The 20,089-nt window shown below is 33.8% G+C and overlaps 1 long non-coding RNA gene and 1 other non-coding gene across 2 annotated transcripts; both read left to right on the top strand.

Annotated features, from left to right (window-relative positions):
• The first annotated feature begins 1,024 nt into the window (after positions 1-1,024).
• LOC112708513 (small nucleolar RNA R71) lies at positions 1,025-1,128 on the top strand. The gene has a single exon (XR_003156368.1). It is a non-coding gene; the product is annotated as a small nucleolar RNA R71 (small nucleolar RNA).
• Positions 1,129-16,560: 15,432 nt separating this feature from the next.
• Positions 16,561-19,410, top strand: LOC112708312 (uncharacterized). The gene is made up of 4 exons (XR_011864303.1): positions 16,561-16,746; positions 16,836-16,949; positions 17,071-17,443; positions 18,174-19,410. It is a non-coding gene; the product is annotated as an uncharacterized lncRNA (long non-coding RNA).
• Positions 19,411-20,089: the final 679 nt, after the last annotated feature.

The following is a 20,089-nucleotide window of genomic DNA, read 5'->3' as shown; positions in this document are numbered from 1 at the left end:
TGTCAGGCACGCGTTCATAGGTGAGAATGATGATGAACGTCACATAATCATCACATTCATCATGTTCTTGGGTGCAAATGAATATCTTAGAACAAGAATAAGCCGAATTGAATAGAAGAACAATAGTAATTGCATTAATACTCGAGGTACAGCAGAGCTCCACACCTTAATCTATGGTGTGTAGAAACTCCACCGTTGAAAATACATAAGAACAAGGTCTAGGCATGGCCGAATGGCCAGCCTCCCAAAGAGGGTTCAATCATAAAAACATGATCAAAAGATGTATAATACAATAGCAAAAGGTCCTATTTGTAGAGAACTAGTAGCTTAGGGTTTACAAAGATGAGTAAATGACATAAAAATCCACTTCCGGGCCCACTTGGTGTGTGCTTGGGCTGAGCATTGAAGCTTTCATGTGTAGAGACTTTTCTTGGAGTTAAACGCCAGCTTTTGTGCCAGTTTGGGCGTTTAACTCCCATTCTTGTGCCAGTTCCGGTGTTTTACGCCAGAATTCTTGAGCTGACTGGGAGCGCCGGTTTGGGCCATCAAATCTCGGGAAAAATATGGACTATTATACATTGCTGGAAAGCCCAGGATGTCTACTTTCCAACACAATTGAGAGCGCGCCAATTGAGCTTCTGTAGCTCCAGAAAATTCACTTCGAGTGCAGGGAGGTCAGAATCCAACAGCATCTGCAGTCTTTTTCAGCCTCTGAATCAGATTTTTGCTCAGGTCCCTCAATTTCAGCTAGAAAATACCTGAAATCACAAAAAAACACACAAACTCATAGTAAAGTCCAGAAAAGTGAATTTTAAATAAAAACTAATAAAAATATAGTAAAAACTAACTAAAACATACTAAAAACATACTAAAAACAATGCCAAAAAGCGTATAAATTATCCGCTCATCAGCTTCTGCAGGTGTTTTCAGATGAATGGATCCACCAGCAAAATGGTCCAATGATATCTTGGACATTTCTGACAGACCATCATAGAATATACATATGATGCTCCATTCTGGAAACATGTCAGAAGGACACCTTTTGGTTAATTTCTTGTATCTTTCCCAAGCCTCATAGAGGGATTCACCTTCCTTCTGTCTGAAGGTTTGGACTTCCACTCTAAGCTTGCTCATCTTTTGAGGCAGAAAGAATTTGGTCAAGAAAGTAGTGACTAACTTATCCCAAGAGTTCAGGCTTTCTCTAGGTTGTGAATCCAACCATATCCTATCTCTGTCTCTTACAGTAAAGGGGAAAAGCATAAGTCTGTAGACCTTGGTATCAACCCCATTGGTCTTAACGGTATCACATATCTGCAAGAATTTAGCTAAGAACTGATGAGAATCTTCCGATGGAAGTACATAAAACTTGCAATTCTGCTACATTAGAGAAACTAATTGAGGCTTAAACTCAAAGTTGTTTGCTCCAATGGCAGGAATTGAGATGCTTCTTCCATAGAAGTTGGAAGTTGGTGCAGTATAGTCACCAAGCATCTTCCTTGCATCGCTGGTATTGTTGTTAGGTTCGGCTGCCATGTCTGCTTCTTTTTCGAAATATTATGTAAGGTCCTCTCCGGAGTGTTGTGCTTTAGCTTCTCTTAGCTTTTTCTTCAGAGTCCTTTCAGGTTCAGGATCAGCTTCAACAAGAATATTTTTATCCCTGTTTCTGCTCATATGAAAAAGAAGAGAACAAAGGGAGTAGTGGAATTCTCTATGTCACAGTATAGATATTCCTTGATGTGTCAGAAGAAAAGAAGAATAGAGGAATGAGGTAGAAAGAGAATAAGAAAGAATTCGAATACAGAGGGAGAGAGAGAGAAAGTTCGAATTATAAGTAGAAGAGAAGTGTTAGCAAATAAATAGAAAGAGATGAGAAAGAGAGAGAGAGAGAGAGAGAGAGAGAGAGAGAGAGAGAGAGAGAGTATTCAAAAATGAAAAGTGAAAAAGTGGTTAGGTGGTTTTGAAAAAGTAAACTTTTTTTTTAAAACTAAAACAAACAAATCAAGTAGTTAGTTGGAAAATATTTGAAAATAAATTTTGAAAAGAAGGGGTAAGAAGTTAGAAAGAGATTTTGAAATTAAAATTTTAGAAAAAGATATGATTGAAAAAGATTTGATTGAAAAAGACATGATTTGAAAAGATATGATTGAAAAAGAAATTAAAAATATTTGATTTTTAAAATTGATGACTTGACTAACAAGAAACAAAAAGATATGATTCTAAAATTTAAATATTGATCCTTTCTTAACAAGAAAGTAAAAAACTTGAAATTTTTGAATCAAAACATTAATTGTAAGCAAGGATTTTTGAAAATATAACATAAAATTAAGAAAAAAGATTTTTGAAAAATTAGTTTTGAAAATTTTTTGAAAACATTAAAAGATGAAAAAAGTGAATGTTTAAAATATGTTTGATGCAAAAAGTTATGACTTAAAACATGAAACTTTGAAAGAATTTGAATTGGAAAAGAAATTACCTCCCTTGTGTCATCCTGGCATTAAACGCCTAGAATGCTATCCATTCTGGCGTTTAACGCTCACTTGGCTACCTCTATGGGTGTTTAACGCCCAATCAGATACCTTGGCTGGCGTTAAACGCTAGGAATCCTTCTTTACTGGGAATGCTGCCATTTCTGGCGTTAAACGCCCAGAATACTGCTCATTCTGACGTTTAACGCCCAGAATGATAGCTTTACTGGCGTTAAACGCCCATAATGATATCCATTCTGGCGTTTAACGCCCAAAGTGCCTCTTTATTGGTGTTTTAATGCCAGTGAGCTCTTTTTCTTGTGATCCTCTGCTTTATGTTCTGATATTTCATTTCTTTGTATTATTTACTTGAAAAGATATATATATATATATATATATATATATATATATATATATATATTAAATTTTTTTATAAGGAGAGAGAATAACAACAAAATGAATCACAACAGAAAAACTTAAGATCAAAACTAATAATGCATGCAGGAACACTTTGAATGTCAAGATGAACATCAAGAACACTTTGAAGATCATGATGAACATCAAGAACATATTTTTGAAAATTTTTAAGAAGAGAAAGACATGCAAGACACCAAACTTAAAATTTGACACTAGACTCAAACAAGAAACACAAAATTTTTTTTGTTTTTATGATTTATTAAATATTTTTGTATTTTTCGAAACTAAAAATAAAAGCTCAAACATAAAATAAAATTACCCAATCTAAGCAACAAGATGAACCGTCAGTTGTCCAAACTCGAACAATCCCAGCAACTGCGCCAAAAACTTGGTGCACGAAATTGTGATCACACTTTTCACAACTCCGCACAACTAACCAGCAAGTCCACTGGGTCGTCCAAGTACTAAAACCTTATGCGAGTAAGGGTCGATCCCACAGAGATTGTCGGCTTGAATCAAGCTATGGTCATCTTGTAAATCTCAGTCAGGCGGATTCAAATGGTTATGAGGTATTGATAATTAAAAGATAAATAAAACGGAAAATAACATAAAGATACTTATGTAATTCATTTGTGAGAATTTCAGAGATACTTATGCATTTGGAGATGCTTTGTTGCTTCTGAACCTCTGCATTCTTATTTTCTTCATCCAATCATGTGTCCTCCCTTCCATGGCAAGCTGTATGATCCTCTCAGTGAAAATGGTCCGGTACGATTTCTGTACGGCTAATCAACTGTCGGATTGCTCGTCTCGGATGAAAAATACCAAGCACAGCTACCGCATGGCTAATCATCTGTTGATTCCCACTTGTGTCGGAATAGGATCTCTCTATCCTTTTGCACAATGTCACTGTGCCCAACAGTTGTGAGTTTGAAGCTCGTCACAGTTATCCCGTCCCAGATCCTACTCGGTATACCACAGACAAGGTTTAGACTTTTCGGATCTCAGGAATGCTGCCAATTGTTTCTAGCCTATACCACGAAGGTTCTAACCACGCGGACTCGGTCCGTGCATCGGAGACCCAAGAGATTATACTCCAGCTGTTGTCCAATGACTACGTTTAACATCATGTAGACCGCTTGTGGTTGTCAGGCACGCGGATCTTGGCTAAGCGAGTAATGAAGATAGTGAGTGATTGTCACGGGTCACCCCCTTTATTCTGACTTAACTAAATTAAGTACGAGAGTATATCTTGGAGAAGAAGTAGGCGTGAATTGAAAGAAAAACAATAATACTTGCATTAGTTCATGAAGAACAGCAGAGCTCCTCACCTTAATCTATGAGCTGTAGAAACTCCACCGTAAAAAATACATAAGAGAAGAATGTCTAGGCATGGCCGAATGGCCAGCCTCCCAAAATGTGCAAAATGATCTAAAGTGATTAAAAATCTCCCCAATACAATAGTAAAAGGTGCTATTTATACTAAATTAGTTACTAGGGTTTACAGAAAATCCACTTAGAGTACAGGAAGGTCAGAATCCAACAGCATGTGCAGTCCTTTCTCAGCCTCTGAATCAGATTTTTACTCAGGTCCCTTAATTTCAGCCAGAAAATACCTGAAATCATAGAAAAACACACAAACTCATAGTAAAGTCCAAAAATATGATTTTTGCATAAAAACTAATAAAAATATACTAAAAAGTAACTAAAACATACTAAAAACTACCTAAAAATAATGCCAAAAAGCGTATAAATTATCCGCTCATCAGTCACCCGATCCTGAGGAGAGGGTTAGTTTCCCTCCTGTAACTCAGGCAGAGCGTCCTTTTTTCTATGCTTACGATTACTTCTTTAGCTAGCTAGGTATTACTCTTCCTTTCACTGCTTTTGAGACCGACCTCTTGTGGTCCTGTAATGTAGCCCCTTCTCAGCTTCATCCAAATTCTTGGGGTTTTATAAAGATTTTTCAGCTTTTTGTGTCAAGAACTGGGTGTCCGACCTACCGAAAATCTTTTTCTTTACCTTTTTTGTGTTGACAAAACCTGGGGTGGCCAAGAAGAAAGCCTCTTGGATTTCCTTCCGAGCTACTCAAGCGAAGAAGGTATTTTCTATGTTTGATGAGTCCTTTCGAGACTTTAAAAATTACTATTTCAAAGTCTGAGCTGTTGAGGGTGCTCCTCCTTTTTTCTTGGATGAGAATGATGAACCCACCTACCCTTTATGGTGGCAAAAAAATGTAGTAGTAGTCAAATATCCTTGGGAGAGTCTGAGTGAAGTAGAACAAGCTTTGGTAGGTGTTTTAGAGGAGCATTAGGGGGATCCTCCTTACTTGGATACAAAAAAGTTTCTAGGTGATCCTTCCCTCCTTCGTGCTAAACTAGGTAGCGTCTGACTTCTTTCAGATAGTTTTCTTCTATTGTTTATGAATTTATCCCTTTTTATTATTGTAACTTGTTTTCCTAGCTTACTTTTCAGAGATGGTGAAATCTTCAGATTCCATGAAGGCCTTCCGGAGGGCCAAGAAGGCGACAGTTGCCCAAAACTTGACGGCGAAGACATTGGGGGAAGGGTCTTCTCAGGTGCCTCCGAAGAAGCCTATTTCTGACTCTCTGGGCCCGAGAAAGATCATCCTGACCCCTAGAGTTCAAACAATTCCATCTGATCCATCTCAGGCTACTTCTGGTCCTGCCTCCTCTCCTAATGTTGCTAGCTCGCCTCCCAAGCGCCAAAAGACTGTTGGGTCGTATAATCTTGATGACAAAGAATTTGATAGTGTGGCATTTTCCACAGAATTGATTGCTCCATATGGTAAAGTCCCTCTGGACGTCGTCTCGATCCTTCATCACCTTGACTTTATAACGAGGAATAGTATTCGGATGGCCAATATTGGCGCGGCCTTATCTCAGGTTGTTAGGGAGTCCCCTATCCGTGCTACCAAGGCCTTTCTGGAGGATGCCCAAGCTGAATTTGATAGGGTGAAAGGTCTGAAGGATGAGCTGGATGCCAGGTTTGCCAAGTTGGAGATAGATGTGGAGAAAGCGAAAGAACGTGCCACTGTGGTGGAGGCAGCTGCTAACTTGGCCGAACAGACTGCGAAAAAGTACAAGGAGTGCTATACTCGGGCCTTAGTGAGTTGTTAGAAGCTAAGGAGAGGCTTCAATCTGCCCAAGATGATTATGCCGAGCTTTAGGGACACATGGTAAGTAGTATGACTAATATGTTTGAGATCCTGAGGCTCAGGTCTGAGTTCTTGCTCCCGAGGCCAATCTCTCCTTGTTTAGTATGGATAATGTGGTGGAGGATGGCAAAATTGTGCCTGCCCCTGATGATGATGATGAGGGTCCTCCTCTTGTGCCACCAGCCAAAGTTTCGGCAGCTTCAGCTTCTTCCATTCCTTTAGAGGTCGACCCTCCTGAGCCCGAACCGGACGTGGAGACTTTGAACGGGCCCGAAGGAGTTGTTAATGCTACCCCAATCTTTACCCTGCCTCCAAGTCTTGAGGATGTGCTGCTGCTGATGCGACTTCAGATCCCTGATGATTCCTTATTATGTCTTTCTTCTTGTTTTTGGTGTAGTCCAACTTGTGGACTTTGGACTTGTTTACTGATGTCAGTTTTTTGTGGGTGACTTCTGACATTTGGTTGCTTCCTAGCAACTTTGTTTTGAAAACAACACTTTTAGACTCTTGGGTTGCCATTTAGGCAGCCATTGAGTCTTTTAATGTTTTATATGCATGATGATGCCTTTGATGTTTGAATGTGTTTTGCTAATATGTTACTTATACCTTTAATGTTTTACCTTTGCGAATCTTGCGGATTTTATAGAGGTTTGGTACTTCCCTGTCCGACCTCCTTTGAGTGGTAATGTGGGTCTTTCTACCCTCGCCTTTTGGATCATGTCTTGCTTTGAGCTTTTATCAACCTTTTGCTTTGGCAAAGTTATCCTTGCGGCTTGGGGTCCGGGCTTTTAGTAACTTGTTCGATAACTTTCTAGTGTTCCTTACATAGAACCTTCTTAATTTCGAACGCCTTTTGTAGCCCTATTTTGAGATCGTGCCTTCTTTGAGTGGAGTTCGTACCCTTTTAGCTAAGTAATTTTGAGCCTTAAGTCGTTTTTCACTTTTTGGGACGCGCCTCTTCTTAGCTGACGTCGACCTATATGGCTTCGTTGTCCGAGCTTTTAGTCATATTCCAACAACTTTTTAGGTAGTGTTCCGAAGGGGAACCTTTTCTTTATAGTTTGTTTAGATGACTTTTTAGCCTTCTTCCGATTTGTGCTTTTGCTTTTTAAGTAATGTCTTTTTTCGAGACTTTGTACCTTTCAGCTAAGCACTTCTGTCTTGGCTTTTTAGCCTTTCTTTGGTCTTTGCGAGATGTCTTCGTCCCTTTTTAGTGATCCTTTCATTGGTCCGACTTCTCTGTCGGGCCTTCTTAAGTTATTTTTAGTAATCTATTTTTAGTCAGATCTCGTTAGGTCGTTTTTTATGGGTTACTTTTTATAACTTCTTGCATTAACTTTTTATGGGCCTTCTTAAGTTATTTGAAGAGTATTGTATGAAATTCGAATTGATAGCTCATAAATATTTTGTTAGCTTTTTTTTAATGCATGGAATAAAATATATTTTTTAATTTTTAAATTATTTTTTTATAAATTTATTTAAATTATATCACAAAAAATATTTTATTCCATACAAAATAATTTTAAAAAATGACTTAAAAAATGTCCCAGTGACGTAGGTAAATACACGCATGTACTCAAAATTTAAATAAAATACCCTACATAGTCCATAATAATTTAAAAATTAAAAATATATATTTATATCATCTATTTACTTAATTCACTGGGACATTACAAATTTTTATAGTATTCTTAAAAAAAAATTATTTCATGTATAGTAATTTAAAAAAAATATTTTATCCAAAAAAAATATTTTATTCTATACAAAATAATTTTAAAAAATGACTTAAAAAATGGTAGGAGTACTATAAAAATTTGTAACAGACCCATTCGAATTACTATGTGTGTCAAAATAGTGTGCTAATTTGAATTAGATTGATTCAAACTAGTGTAGGTAACGTTTTTTTATAATTCGAATTAATGAGATTCGAATTACTCCATAAATATAACAAATGCATAATTCGAATTAGTTACGTTAATGTTGACTAATTTAAATTTATGTGATTCGAATTAGTGTGAATTTTGTAATTCAAATTAGCCTCATTCGAAATATATAAAAATCTCTTTCTAGTGAAACCTTATAATATTTTTTTCTTTTAGTACAATTATGTAATATTTGCTTACATTTGATTTATATATGATGTATTCATAATTTTAAGTAGCTTTAGTTATTGTGCCTAATCTTTTATTTTATTTAACTATATTTCTAAAACAATAAAATAGCATGGACGTGCATGTGCACCGAACTAATTATTAGATAACTTATTACCAATTTTTAATGTTAATGATCATCAAGTCATTTATAGTAACGTGAATTGATCAATCTCATTAGCAAGTAGAAAAATCATTTTTAGTAACTATTTTAACGGCAACAAAAATAGCCAATAAATATAATATTAATCTTATACTTTATTGTTAAAAAATTTTTAGCGGCAATTAACTTTTAGTATAGCAAATATACAATTACCGTAAAAATATAAATTAAATAAAATATATAATGATCGTTATGTTATTGCTACTAAAAATAATTTTTGTTATAGTGATAAAAGACAGATTAAAGGTTTAACTAAAAACAGTTTTATAAAAAATTATTTTTCTAATACATTTATTATGTATTTATTAAAATAATAATTTAAATTTTTTACTAAACATAATTTTATCATGTATCTTTAGTATATTAGTTAAATTCTTTTTAAAAGAGTAAAGTTTCGTTTGGAACAAGACCCAAATTAAAATTGTCACTAATATTTGAATTGTTATTTAAATTTTTAATATTTTAAAATTATTTTAATTTTATTCTGTCGTTAAAAATTTATTAATAGAAATGACAGTAAGACAAGATTGAAACGATTTCAAAACGTTAGAAATTTAAATATGACGACAATGATTAGAGCAAAAAAATACATTATTTTTAGAAGAATTACCAAATCAAGTAAAATAACCGTAAATTTTTATGGAATAAATTATATTGCAAATTCAAAATTTATACTCATGCTTGTAGAATGGCTAGAATATAAATTTTGAAAAAGAAAAAAAGAGGATAATATATATAATAATGTATAAATTATATATTTTTCTCTAATATACTGAACTTTTTTAATATTTAATTAAATTAAATTTTATTTTTAAATTTAAAATAAATTTTAATTTTATCTGTTAATAATATTAATTTTTTATGATAGATAATTATTTAATTTATTTTTTAATTTTACACATAATTAAATATAAATTTACTTAGAATGAAAATAATGTGATTAAAAATAAAATTAAAAAAATAAAATTATTTGGAATAAAAGTAATGTGATTAAGAATAATTTAGTTAAATATGATTAAAAATAATTCAATAATTATTTATCCTAGAAAATTAATATTATTGAAGAATAAAATTAAAATTTATATTAAAGTTAAAAAATAAATTTTAATAAATTAAGCATTAAAAATGTTCAGTATATTAGAGACAAAAATATATAATTTATATTTTATTGTATCTGTATCATATTTTTTTTTTCTAAAAATTTGTCTACTAGTCATTCTGTAAGTATTTTATGATGAATAAAAATTTGTAAAAGTAAAATTAAAAAAAATTAATTAAAATGAAAAAAATATGATTAAGACTAATTAACTTATTTTTTATTAAAAATTAATCAAATAATTATGTACCATAAAAATTGATATTATTTCAAAATTAAAAATAAAAATTATTTTAAAATTAAAAATAAAAATTATTTAAATTAAACATTAAAAAGTTCATTATATTAGAGACAAAAATATATAATTTATAATATATTTTATATGTCTCATCCTCTTTTTTTCTTTTTTCGAAAATTTATCTATTAAACATTTTACATATATTCTATGATAAATAAAAATTTTAAATTTATAATATTATTCATTCTATTAAAATTCACTTTTATTTTATTTGATTTTAGTAATTCTTTTAAGAATAACGTATTATTTTTGTTTTTAATATTTTTGTTTTATTTAAATTTTTAATATTTTAAAACAATCTTAAGATTGTTCTTTCATTAGTGATCCATTAATGAAGGATAATATTAAGATTGTTTTAAAATATTAAAAATTTAAATAAGATAATTTAAATATTAAAAATAATTTTAATACTTATTACTCTAAATATTAGAAAAAAAAAACAATACTTGACGCGTTTTAAAATAAAGAAACATGCATGTGCAGTCATATGTTAATTATTAGATGACCTATCATCATTTTTTTATCAATTATCATCAAGACAATAACAATAAGTCAATAACTTGCATTGATAAATCCAATTATTGAATAACATATGGTAATTCAAATAAAGTAGTATATATTTTTTCAAAGAGAAATATATAGTATAGATTAGATGCAACACATGACGCACGCATCTAATAATGATTTTCCAAATGCATATATATACACAATAGTATGCACTTATCTTTTTGAATAATTACGGAATCCGCTTTGAAAAAAATTGAATTAATTAAAAATGAAGAATATTAAAAAATTAATAAAATTTATTATTTTTATCAGCAATTAATTATTAATATTTAAAAATATAAATTAAAAATATATTATTAAATTACTAAATTAAAAAAATACTAATTAAAAATAATAAATTTTGCTAATTTTTAATATTTCTTATTAAAAATAATTAAGTTATTATGAAATATGAAAGTCTCAATCCAATCTTTTTTATTTATTAGTCTTGAATATATATGATTATCCAACCTAAAAGTATAGGGTAAAAAACCCTAATAAGCCAAGGCAATAATCGTGTAACGTAAATACGCCAATTTAAAAATCGTTTCAGCAATAAGCCAAATGCTATCTTTATGTAATTCGAACCAGGGTGGTTCGAACTACAAACCTTAGTAAATCGAACCAGGGTGATTCGAATTGGTGGCAGAGAAAAATTAAACGTAATTCGAACCAAGGTGGTTCGAACTCGAGATGACTATAATTCGAACTAGACAAGTTCGAATTATACATTGGAAATCAAAGCAAGTAATTCGAACCACCCTGGTTCGAATTACCCTTGGCGTGCTCCTTCATAATTCGAACCAAACTGGTTCGAATTAGTGATGATTCAGCTATATAAGGAGTTCGAAGCACCCTCATTCAAACTATTCTTCCTTCCCCCTACCCCACCAAATCTCAGAGAAAATGACCCAGATCCTCTCCGAGGAAGACCTGAACGGAATACTCTGCAGATGGGAGACGATCCAGCACGTTTGTATCGCTTGGACGGAGTTGCTCATATAGCTGGGGTCATCAACGACGAGGTTAGTACGGAAATATTTCTGATTGCAGCGGTATTTGCGAGTTAGTGGTTTTGCATGTGGGTTGGATCGTGGTTTATGTTAGTGGTTTATGTAGCACTGAGTCCCACTAATTCGAACCGCCCCGGTTCGATTTATGTTTTGCTTAATTCGAACCAGGCTGGTTCGAAATACGTTGGCCGGACCGTCTCTCTATAATTCGAACCTCCCTGGTTCGAATTACTTGCTGTCAGAGTTCGAACCTACCTGGTTCGATTTATGAAGAAAAATCAACTAGTAATTCGAACTGCCCCGGTTCAAATTACTCTCATATGGAGTTCGAACCATACTGGTTCGAATTATATAAATAATTTGTCTTGTGCATTACTGAAACGATTTTCATTTTGGCTTATATACGTCAATTTGAGAAGGCATTGGCTTATATTAGTTTTTTACCCAAAAGTATATGATCCAAAACCAATACTAAAACTAAATATTTTTCTAAAAAACATAAATCATCCCCAGAAGCTAATGCTTAAATTCAAATCTAAAACTCAACATTAGGAGTCTACATAAAAAGTCTAGAACTTTTATTTTTTTAAGATCATGAAAAGAATCCTCGACGTATATTTAACCCAGTCATTTCAAGGAAATTAAAAACGTTGTGATTTATTTTTGGTAGACATAAATATTTATTGGATGGCAATGTTCAATCTGATAGCTAACTAGTTAGAGTCTTAGAAGAAGTGGTTAAGTTAGTTAGTTGGTTATTAAGTATGGTGTGTTAGTTAGAAAGTTAGATGGATTATTATTTAAAAATTCATTAGATAATATATAAATTAATATTAAATTTAAAGTTTTTATATTAAAAATATTTTACAGAATATTTACTTAATAATTTATATATAATTTTATATAATTATTTTACTAAAATATAATAGAAATTGAAATATAGTTTATTATTTTAAAATTTGAATTTATTGATTTTTATAAAAGGCATATACTTTTATAGAGTTTTATAAAATTGGAAAAAGTTTGGTAACCAAAATTTTTTAGTCATAATTAGCCAAAACTTTTTATAATGTACTTCATTTATATCACTTAATAATAGTTTATTTTTTATTCCACCCTCTTATCATTCTACTTCTCATATTCTTTATCAATTCCACTAACTAATTATATTAATTATAATATCATATCTCTTACTATTAGACATTCTTGTAATCAATATTTAATATTCTTTTTTATAATTTGATTTTTATATTTAAAAATGTAATAAAGACTAATAATAATAATAAATAATGGTAATAATAATATCAATTACATTTAATAATTGCAATTGATTCTTGCTCTGCTCCTTCGCCTAATGAAGATAATATCAATTACATTCAATAATTATAATTGATTCTTATCATGAATGCTTTCGTTCTAATATATACCTCCCATCAATTCAATTATGTTCATTCAAAAATCACAAGAATAATACCATTGCAAACATATAGTATATAAGCCAAGGAATTTTACAAGAAGTCATTTTTATCATTGTAAATAGTATGATATTTGAATTCGACCTTATATACGGTACCTATAGTAGAAGGTGCTAAAGAATTTGAACAACAGACGGACTCACCCAACGAGATTATTATCAGTCAACCAATTTTTGAGAATATAAAAAACCACATTAGTTTTGATGAGGTATGGTAATAAACTGATTTTTTTGTGTGTTTTTATGTGCATTTATAATTATATTGTACTAATTAAGTTCATACACATAACATTCATACGTTCATATACATAACATCCATAATTACATACAACTAACAAATAAAAATTAAATTCATGATTATTAGATATTACATCCATACACATATCATTTTTTAGTTACTGCATAAGTAACTATAAGGGATAAGTATTGTTTTGGTCCCTCACATTGAGGGTCGGAATCGAACCCGTCCCTAGTGTATATTTTGATTTAAAATCATCTATAAAGTCCTATTTGAATTTAAAATCGTCCTTTTAATTTTTTTGGACCAAAATACCCTCACCACTACCAACACAATTACCTCTTCCACCACCACCACCAACACCAACACCAGCACCATCACCACAACCACCACCAGCACTAGCACCACAACCAACACCAGCACCAACACCAACCACAACCACAACCACAACCACAACCACAACCACCACCAACCACCACCACCACCACCAAGACCACCACCAAGAAAGCAGGAAACAACACTAAACAAAAACAGAAACAACACCAAACAGAAACAGAAAGCAAGAAAGCAGAAGCAAGGCGTGAGGCGGAGGCAGAGGCGGCAGAAGCAAGGCGGAGGCGGCGACGTGAGGCGGCGAGGCGTGAGGCGGCAGAAGCGAGGCGTCGAGGCGGACTCCAACGGCAATGGCTCGTCGTCCCCCTCCCCCCTTTCCCCCGCGTCCTTTCCCCCTTCTCCCCCACCCCGCGTCATTGTATTCCTCTTCTTCTCCGTCTTTTTCTACTTCCCCTCTTCCCTCTCTTCGCCGCCGCCGCCGTCCCCCCTCCCCCCTTCCCCTTCCCCCTTTCCCTTCCCGCCGGCAGAAGCAGATGTAGCAGAAGAAGAAGCAGAAGAAGAAGATGCAGCAGAAGAAGAAGCAGAAGAAGCAGATGCAGCAGAAGAAGAAGCAGAAAAAGCAGATGCAAAACCACCGACGCTTGGCCACCCATCCCCAACGGCGGCGACGGAGCGTCCAGGGACCGGCGATGCACTCCAACCTCGGATCTCTCTCTCTCCTCGGCCACTCATCACCCGCGGACCGGCGACGGAGCATGCATGGACCAGCTCAACCTCAGATCCCTCTCTCTCTTCTTCGCACGCCGCCCTCCTCGCGTCGTTCTTCTCTTCCCGGCGACGGTCCTCCCTTCCACCGGCGCTCCCTCTCTCTTTCCCCTCTTCTCTTCTCCCCCGTTGCAGCCCTCTGCTTTCTTCTTTCTTTCGGCGACGGCGACGACAGCTCCAAGCTTCACCGGCGCTGTCCCCTCCCCCTCCTTCCACTTCCCCCTCTCCCTCCCCTCCCCCCTTCGCATTTTCTTTCGGCCCCCCACCCCCCAAAAACACGTTTTCTCCCCCCAACCGCCAAAACGTGTTCTTTTCTTTTTTTAATTTTATTATTTTTTTTATTAAAGTAGGGGTATTTTAGGAATAAAATTAATTTTTTTTAAAAAATGACGATTTTAATACAAAAAAACATGTTAATGATGATTTTAAATCAAAATATACACCAGGGACGAGTTTGATTCCGACCCTCAACGTGAGGGACCAAAACAATACTTATCCTTAACTATAAAGTTAACGCAGATGTTTTAAAATTTTATCATAATTGAATTTTAAAAAATGTCAAATTCTTAAATTAATGTATTCAATTGATAAATTTACCCATAACATCCATAAATTCATACACATAACATCTATAATTTCATATTAATAACATCCATAACTTTGTACTCATAATATTCATAATTTCATACATATCATGTCTATGATTAATAAATTTTTATAATTAATATTATCAAATTTTAAACTATATGTCTTATTGTATTTTTCAAATGATCTCATATGTGTATTAATAGGTCATGATTTTAATTATTTTAATATTTTTATTTAATATTCATATGTATGCTTATATATTAATTTTAATATGACGAGTTAATAATTATTTTAAAAAATTTATTTTTTAATTTTTTTATATTTTATTTTTTATTTTTTAATAGTCTATATGTGAAATATAAGTTGTATAGTAAAAGTTGTTAAAAATTTTTTATTTAACTTACATAATTTTTGTAGAGAATTATTGCATTTTAATGGATAATAATGTGATTGAGAGATGTTAGGGATTTGATTTGGGAGAAACTGCAATTAATTTTGGAAAGAACATTATTGACTCCACTACTAGAAAATTAGTTATTACAGACGGATATTTTTGATGGATTTTATCCCACGAAAATACAGACGAGATTTGAGAGGAATTTTTTGTCGGAAAAAAATGAATTATCATAAATTACAGACGAAAAAAAATGCGTCGATAATTCTGTCAAAAAAATTAATTTTTTTCATGGGAAATGGTTATAGACGGATTTTCTATTTGTAATTAAATGAACAAAACGCTGCAGTTTTATTAAATTATTACAAATGGAAAATCCGTCTGTAATTTAAAATTTTCCGTCGAAAATATTAAAATAAAGTTTTGGGAATCACGTTCTTCTCTCCGTTTCAGTTTCCACTTCCACGCCTCTTCACTCATCCCTTTAAATACTTCATCGACGGCACTATCAGCCTTGCACCACCGTCGCATTGAACCTCCATTGCACTGAACTTCTATCGCACCGAGGCTCTGTCGTACCCCTTCTTGGTTCTTCTCCGTCACATCCCTTATATCGGACTTGTTCACATCACTCCCTTTCGAACCCTAATGTGCGTTTCTCTCTTCGATCTCGCCACTAGTTCTTGTTCTTCTCCGATCCGTGTGTTGCTGCGTTTCTCTCTTCGATATTGCCTCAGCTGTGCAGGTAACCCTAATCTCCTTTCTCTTTCATCGCTGTTTTCTTTCATTCAATTCCATCGCTAACTCTAATTCTATTTCCTATTCTATGATAAGAACTTGTAACAGTTACAGTTCTTTATTTTGTGTTCTTATAAACTTGTTTGTGAAATCAAGGTTCCTAAATGCATTGACTAGTTTCATTTTGGTTGAATTTTTTGGGGTATAAGTTTTTATTGATGTAATGTTTCTTGTTTCCATGTTTTTGCTGAAGATTGATTAGCTGAACAAGTTTCTTGAATAGCCTTACCTTGATAAGGTATTTACATTTTGAATAAGCTTTGATCATTTTTCATTTTTGCTTTTTACCTTGGTTATTTGTTTATCGTAATGTGTTAATTGTTCTATTGTTTAGGCAATTTGCAAGATAGAATTTAGTTATACACTATACACTAAAAGAGTTTTGATTTCAACGAGCTAACTACTTTAACTGTAGTAGGCAGATAGAATTTCTCTTCCTCTTTTGAATATTATCCGAATCTAGAAAGTGGAAGCTTGGTTCTTTTACTTGTCATAAGAAACATATCAAAGACTCTAGCTAGTTCTCTCTTTTTGCTGCTTTTCAAAGATTCTATCTCTGAATGTGCAAAGCAGGACAAGATGGAAAGTAGAGGAAGCAAAGCAATACCTGCACAGAAAAATGGGTGTCAATCAAATCGAGAAAGGAAAATGGCTTTGATACAAGATGTATGTGATAATTTATTAGTGAAATAAATTTTCAGTACATAGAGTAAATTAATATTTTCAAATTTGACAGGTTGATAAGTTGAAGAGAAAGTTGAGACATGAATAGAATATGCATAGTATACTATTTATTTATTGGATTGCTAGTGGATCATCACAATGGGAAGGTACATATTTCATATCATTATGTATTTATTTCTTGGACTTTTCAATTGATTTTGTCCTAGTTGATGGTATTTGATTTTCCTTTCAATAGATCAAGTCCTTTAATTTGCTCTTGTCTTACGAGCTTCCTCCGCCGCTTTCGTCTCTACTTCTTCTCTCTTCGCCGGAGGTTTGTCATCGTCTCTTCTCGTCACTGTTAGTTCAAGTAGGCCTTCGCCTCCTTCTCATCCCTAACCCTAACCCTTCCATTGTGATTTTGTTCTGATTTCATTATCCCTAACCCTAGCCCTAGCGCTAACCCTGTCCTTTTCCTGTTTTGCTTGAAGTTGAAAATCAAAGAATACAATCCATGAGAGCTCTTATGTTTGCAAATCAGCTGTTGCTACTGCAGAGAACTGAGTTTCCAAGTTGGAATGGTAACATATATGCAGTGAATGAAACAAATGGATCCCTTATTTGGAAGCAGAACTTGCAAGAATTAACAGGTCTAAATGCACCAAGATTAGCAACCAATGTGAATTGGACAGTGTCATGATCAACTCTTACAATAGTTGGTGATCCCAATTCATTGATGGTTGGAATTTATGGCCCTGCTGTAGTTATTGGTCTAAACAGAACAAATGGTAAGCTTTTGTGGTTAACTTATTTGGATCATCATCCTCTAGCACTTATCACCATGTCTGGAACATACTACAAAGGGTTAGTACATGAATAATATATGTTTGCTGCTATTGTATTTTTGGATTCCATCAGTGATATTGTTTTAATAAGGTTTTGTTTAATTATTCTTGAAGTTTTATAATTTTTCCCAATTTTCAATGAAGACCTTTATAATTTAAACATTTCTAGTTTAATTTTTGTACTGAATAAAGAGTTTTCAATAAGGTCCTTTTTATTGTGATTAAGTTTCTATCTTTGTACAATTTATTGTCTAATTTAGGAATTTAATTACAAAAATTTTAAATTAAAAGTCTAGTTAAAATAAAATTGTTTATATCCTATAAGAATTATATTAGGTGTTTTTAATATGCAGATCTTTTTCTTCTTCTAGCTGTGTTTGGTGATTATAGCATCGGGGTTCTGGGGAAATTAGGTATATATATATATATATATATATATATATATATATATATATATATATATATATATATATATTGCTTAATTATGAAGGTGAACTTACCCTTTATACTGAGTTACTGACCATATGAATAGTATAGTCAAATTTTCCTTCCCATCTAGTTGACCAAATCTTAATATCTTATCACACAGGGAGTAAGAGTGAAGTAAAAAATTGAACCGCTGATTGATGCTAAAAGCCAAAATTAAAATATTTATGTGTTTCGCACAGCTGTATTTAACATTGATTCGTCTACATAACTGTGAAGGGCGAATTTCATATTTTAATTCTTGTTGTCTATGGTGATAGCAGATAGAAGTGATAAATTGAGACATCAAGATGTCTTACAGCAGAAGGGGATCTAATTCGCCACCGTAGAGGCGGATACTGCGTACTCAGACTACTTGGAATTTGGGGGCAGGCCTAATCTTAGACAGTAAAGTGGTGCCTTCCTTACTAGTTGAGATAGCTCCCATTCTTCGTGTTGCTAATGAAGTAGAGGCTAGCAACACAAGGGTTGCTTATCTCTATAAGTTTTTTTTGTATTGTGTTTTCTTTGTATATCTACGAGTGAACTTTATTTGACATAGTGCCATTTTTTGGTTGGTTCAATTTTGAATATAGGTAGATGAAGCAAATGCCAGAGCAGTTAAAGAGCGTGAGACAGTACAGAAAGCCATTGAAAAAGCACCACCAGTTATTGATGAGCGGATAATTTGTATACTTTTTGGCATTGTTTTTAGTATGTTTTTGTTATGATATAGTTAGTTTTTAGTATATTTTTATTAGTTTTTAGTTAAAATTCACTTTTCTGGACTTTACTATGAGTTTGTGTGTTTTTCTGTGATTTCAGGTATTTTCTGGCTGAAATTGAGGGACCTGAGCAAAAATCTGATTCAGAGACCAAAAAGGACTGCAAATGCTGTTGGATTCTGACCTCCCTGCACTCGAAGTGGATTTTCTGGAGCTACAGAAGACCAATTGGCGCGCTTTCAACGGCGATGGAAAGTAGACATCCTGGGCTTTCCAGCAATATATGATAGTCCATACTTTGCCCAAGATTTGATGGCCCAAACCGGCGTTCAAAGTCACCTCAAGAAATCCCAGCGTTAAACGCTGGAACTGGCACCCAAATGGGAGTTAAACGCCCAAACTGGCACTAAAGCTGGCGTTTAACTCCAAGAAGAGTCTCTACACGAAAATGCTTCAATGCTCAGCCCAAGCACACACCAAGTGGGCCCGGAAGTGGATTTTTATGTCATTTACTCATCTCTGTACACCTTAGGTTACTAGTTTTCTATATATAGGACCTTTTGACTATTGTATTTTCATCTTTGGACATCTAGTTCTTAGATCATGATAGAGAGGACTTTGGTAGCTATCTTCATTTTTATGCTATCTTAGATCACTGGGAGGCTGGCCATTCGGCCATGCCTAGACCTTATGCTTATGTATTTTCAACGGTGGAGTTTCTACACACCATAGATTAAGGTGTGGAGCTCTGCTGTACCTCGAGTATTAATGCAATTACTATTGTTCTTCCATTCAATTCCGCTTGTTCTTTATCCAAGATATCACTTGTTCTTCAACTTGATGAATGTGATGATCCGTGACACTCATCATCATTCTCACCCATGAACAAGGTGACTGACAACCACTCTTGTTCTACAAGCAATCAAGGCTCTAGTGAATATCTCTTGGATTCCTGATTGCACGATGCATGGTTGATCGCCTGACAACCGAGTGCTCGCCTGACAAACGAGCCAACCATTCCGTGAGATCAGAATCTTCGTGGTATAGGCGAGAACTGATGGCAGCATTCAAGAGAATCCGGAAGGTCTAACCTTGTCTGTGGTATTCTGAGTAGGATTGAATGATTGAATGACTGTGACGTGCTTCAAACTCCTGAGGGTGGGGCGTTAGTGACAGACGCAAAAGAATCACTGGATTCTATTCCGGCCTGATTGAGAACCGACAGATGAATTCCGCTATGCTGTGACAGAGCATATGCTATCGCTTTCACTGAGAGGATGGGAGGTAGCCACTGACAACGGTGAAACCCTTGCTTAAGCTTGCCATGGAAAGGAGTAAGAAGGATTGGGTGAAGACAGTAGGAAAGCAGAGAGACGGAAGGGAAGGCATCTTCATGCGCTTATCTGAAGCTCCTACCAATGAATTACATAAGTATCTCTATCTTTATCTTATAGTTATTTTCATTCATCATCATA

Source organism: Arachis hypogaea, chromosome 8 (assembly GCF_003086295.3).
Source record: "Arachis hypogaea cultivar Tifrunner chromosome 8, arahy.Tifrunner.gnm2.J5K5, whole genome shotgun sequence".
Lineage (NCBI taxonomy): Eukaryota > Viridiplantae > Streptophyta > Magnoliopsida > Fabales > Fabaceae > Arachis > Arachis hypogaea.
The sequence above is the reverse complement of the archived record's forward strand: the minus strand, read 5'-3'. Positions and strand labels throughout refer to the sequence as shown.